This window comes from Piliocolobus tephrosceles, chromosome 4 (assembly GCF_002776525.5).
Source record: "Piliocolobus tephrosceles isolate RC106 chromosome 4, ASM277652v3, whole genome shotgun sequence".
In the NCBI taxonomy this organism is placed as follows: Eukaryota; Metazoa; Chordata; class Mammalia; order Primates; family Cercopithecidae; genus Piliocolobus; species Piliocolobus tephrosceles.
Window position 1 is genome coordinate 177,107,733 of NC_045437.1, and position 4,417 is coordinate 177,112,149.

The following is a 4,417-nucleotide window of genomic DNA, read 5'->3' on the forward strand; positions in this document are numbered from 1 at the left end:
CTTCCCTCCTCCCGCCGCCTCCCTCCCAGCGCAGCTCGGGCCACTTGGACGCCGCGGGCTCTGAGGCCGGAGCTGCAGCCGCTGCGCCTCGAGGTCCCCGCGCCCTGACGCGGTCCACCCAGGCTCAGCTCCCTGGCGCGCCCTGTCTTCGCCTATTTCCCCCAACTTTACAAAAAAAAAAGGACGACCTCCCCGCTTTGGTGAGGCGGTCTAGGTTTAGAGACGCACCTCCGGGGAAATCTGCTATCTTTCTGTGCCCTCTTCAGCGGGGCCAGAAGCTTCCAGGACCGGGAGGGAGAATTTGGCCGCGCCCCCCAGCTCAGGTGCGCGGCGGGCCAGAGATTTCTAGCCTAGGGCTCTTGGGAGGGAGACGCGGGAAGACCCCACCCTTCCAAGAGCACCTTAATGGATTCAGTGGGCACTGGGGCCCCGGGAGAAAAGGGGCGGAGATTCCCGTTCCCATTTCGCAGATGAGGAAACTGATCCGAGAAAGGATAGTTTATCTCTTAGGCAGGCACCAGCCTCACTCAACTCTTTTGTCCCGGGGCTAAAACGACTACGTACATTTGGTACCTTGAGACCATGGCCTACGCACTCAAAACCCGAAACAATGCTTGGAACAGCAGCGCTGTTGAAAGACAGAAGGAAAACCCAGCCTTGCCAGAGTCGGCTTCCAGTGGGGACAGAGTTGGATCCACATATCCCGCTTTCACTCCATCATTGCCCCCGCTTCGTCTGCCCATCTTGGGCTAATCCTGCTGCTGCAGATGTCTTCACCTCACGTACCCATGGTGCAAGCCCCGGGCTCATATAATCCCAACTGCATATAATCCCAAAGTGGAAGTTTTCTTCAATTCTTTGGGATTCGTGGGGGCGTGTTTGTGCAAGGCCGACTTTCATCTGCGAGGCGAAGAAAACGCGGTCCCCAGACCCGAGCAGGGGAGGGAGAGGGGGAGGACCAGTTGGGGAAGTCAGCCTAGGGTTAAACGTTACAGCCTGAGATCGATTGGGGCCCAGATAACAGGGAGTTAACTGAGGCGATCTGGGCGCCTGCAGCCACAGGCGCGGCCTCGGTGGGAGAAGCGAAACTGTCTCCCACCTCGCTGCTTCCTCTCCTCTGCTCTGCGCAGCCTGTCTGTCTCCGAGGCTGGCGCGAGGGCTGTGGAGCATGGATCTCCTGGCAGCAGCAGCTGGTGCCCACCTTCCACGCCTTCTATATGTGGCCTTGGGGCCTTGACCCAGCCGGAGTGGGGTGGGGGGGAGGTATCAAAGGGCAGAACTCATCTGGAATGTGTTGCCTCTCTCCCACTCCTGATATCCAAGACCACATGCAGTGACCCTTCCCCAGACGTCGTGGACACCTGCTCCCAACCAGTTCCTTCCGAATGCTGAGAAGTGGTCTCCCTTAACTACTATGCCAAGAAATGGCTCCCTTGGGGAGGTGTTTAGTTTCTCTCCTCCTCACCAGCAGCCCTTTTAATGCCCCCCTCCAAACAAACATGCCATGTGAGTAAAAGTAAGGTGCCTGCTATGGAAACCGTTTTAAGATGCCCATCACCCCCAGAAGATCACTTCTAAACTGCTTAAAGATGGGTATTCTGGGCCTCAGTGTGAGTATCAGGCACTGTGTTGGGCACTGACCGTGCAAGGAAAAAGGAAGCAAAATCCCAGGTGTAGGATCTCCAAGCATTTAACCCACCTCCATCTGCCTTTTCTGGGGAAGCTGAGGCACAGACTGTGAGGGAGGACCTGTTCCCTGGGAGTTGGCAGCAGGTGTCAGAGGGTTAGGATCCGTGAAGTGAAACTCTATGCCACAGATCTCCTGAAGCCTAAGGTCAGTACAGAGTCAGGTCATGCACACCCCCCAAAAAGCTTTATGCTGGGGTCCATAGGGGAGGGTGGGTAGTAATTCCACTTTAGGGAATTGCTATTACCCACTTTCTTTTGAAACTCATGCCCCCACCCCCACCCCCAACTCAGGCGGGCAAAGGTCAAGGAGCCACAGGCTGCAATTGAGGAAGGCCAGGTGGTCCCAGTGGTGATGGCTTCCGCAGGGAAGGGGTGTTGACATGTCTGGCTCAGTTTAGAGAGTGGATCTTGGAGTTTTCCCTTGCTGGAAATTAACACCTCGGGAGGGAGACCTAGACTCTCACCTATCCAACCCATGTGGGAGCCACAGAGGAAAAGGGCAGAATTGTCCACACAGAAAGTGTTACAGAAACAGAAAATGTCACGTGCAAGCCATCCACAAAGAACTCTCCACCACAGATGCCAGTGAGACAAGTGGGGGACATCCAGGAAGGATGGGATGAGGGTCTCTGCCCTTGGGTGAGACTGTCCCCAACACAGCCCCCTTCTCCAAGAAGAAGGGAAGCCTGGTTCACTATTCTCCCACCTCTCCCCACCTCAAAAAGGAGTATTGAAGTCTCACCTTGCTATTAAACTTTTTGCTGAGTTTTTTGAAACAATCAGCCTTCAAGTCAGGAAGAAGTTCCTTCAGTCTCCAGCACCGCTGGGGGAGATGGCCCCTGCATCGTGGGCCTTGTCTTCTAGGGAGGGGTGTGTCCGCCCGGGATCCTGGATTGTGCTCTCCTGGATCCTGCTGATAACACCCATGGCTGGTATTTGTGCAACCCTTACCCTGAGCAGGGCATTGTGCTAAACAGTTAAGGTACATTATCTCATTTAGTCCTTATAACAGCCCCTGCAATAATGTCATCCCCTTTATTCAGATGAGGAAACTGAAATGAAATTGGCATCAGAGCTGTTCTCGAACCCCTGAGGCCATGTGCTGTTCTAGGGAGGCTTTCCACAGCCTCCAGTGAGGCTCATCTGCTTCACACCCTGCAGTGGTTCCTCACAGACTACCCTACTCAGCCTGGCTTCCCTAACTGGCCCTCTTCCCCACCAGGCCCTGCTGACCAATGCCATCTTACACTGGCAGTTCCCTGCCACCCTAAGACTCCTCTCCAGGGTCCCAGAGCTTTGCATGTACCATTCCCTCTGCTAAGATAGGCCTCATCAAGCTCAGTTCATGAACTCCTCATGGAAGACCAGGAGCACATATCACCTGGGAAGCATCTCAGACTGCCACTTCCAGCCTGAGTTTGGGCCATACCTACAGGGCTACCACTAGCCTTTGTGCAAATCAGAAAAAGGTACCCACTTTTGGCAGATACAGGAAACCACGAAGGAGGTCACAGACTGCCTTTCAGCTTCCTAGCTCCCTTTGCTAGGTGCCTTTTTGCAGTGCATGCACTGCACAGCTATACTCTGTGGCCTGGCTTTGGGTCCCTCATCTGGCTTTGGGACCTCTCCTATGGCCACAGTGACCACAGTGCACAGAAATAGCTTTTATTTGCTCATCTCACTACTTGTTCCCTTGCCACCACCTCCCGCCATGAAAATCCTTTGAAGGTAAGGAGGAGTCCCCTATCTGCCTTGGGCCCGAAGCTTGGCCTCCAAAGAGATACCAGTAATAACAATTGTAGCCAGAATCTTTCTGAGCTCTTGCTTGTCAGGGACCATGCTAATTGCTTTTTGAACATAGGCTTATTAAATCCACAGGCTTGGACACCTGTGTGAGGTTACAAAGTACCAAAACCAGGATTTCAATCCATGCTTTTTCTGAGGCATTTTCCATGACTGCCATTTATCTGCTAATATCTGTCATTGATTAAACATCCAGTGACTGGAAATGGCCACATGAAGAACAGTGTGGGAGTTAGGGTCTCCAATAAAGATGGCCAATCTGGAACTCGGTCTAAGGTTTACCCTTCTTTGGGTACCAGTTCTGTCACCTGTATCACAAAGGATGGGAGCAAGGGCATTTGAAACCCTGCCTGCTGGGGCAGGGCACAGGATGGTGTTCAGTGGGGTCATGCTGGACTGTGACCTCAGCCAAAATCCCAGGGCAGGCTTGGGGGTACACACACGGGCAGAGGCAGGGAGGAGCCTAACCACACCAGACTGTGGCCCCCAGCCTTTGGGTCTGGGCCCTTATGCACTGACCGCTGGACATTAGGTCCTCCCCACCCCACCCCCATGACCTCCGAAGGAGCAGAGAGCTGTGAAATGAAAATTCAAAACGCCAGGTCTCTCAAGTAACCCAGGCTTGCCCATTCCTGAGAATACAGTTTGGTGGCTGATGCCTGGCCTTGACCTGTGTAAACAGAGTGGAAAGGATGAGGACAGAAGGGAGACTCCAGCCCCAGAACAAAATGACTCTGGGGACAGAGGCTGAGAGAGAGCAGGAAGCAAGTCATATTTCCCATTGCCCAGACACAGCTACACATGTGCCATAGACAACGAAAAACAGCCCTGTTCTCAGGCAGGCACAGGGAACTCGGCCTGTATACGGGATATTGATGGGGAGAGGGACAGTTTGGGGGCTCTCGTGCCCCTGACAATAACCCTT

General features: G+C 53.9%; 1 protein-coding gene across 1 annotated transcript in view; it reads right to left on the reverse strand.

Moving 5' to 3' along the window:
• LOC111528399 (CXXC-type zinc finger protein 5) overlaps nt 1-2,452 on the reverse strand; it is a 37,766-nt gene extending 35,314 nt beyond the window's left edge. Inside the window, exon 1 of the mRNA XM_023195137.1 lies at nt 2,432-2,452. The gene's annotated coding sequence lies outside the window, so the exon portion shown is untranslated. The remainder of the gene's footprint in view (nt 1-2,431) is intronic.
• Nucleotides 2,453-4,417: the final 1,965 nt, after the last annotated feature.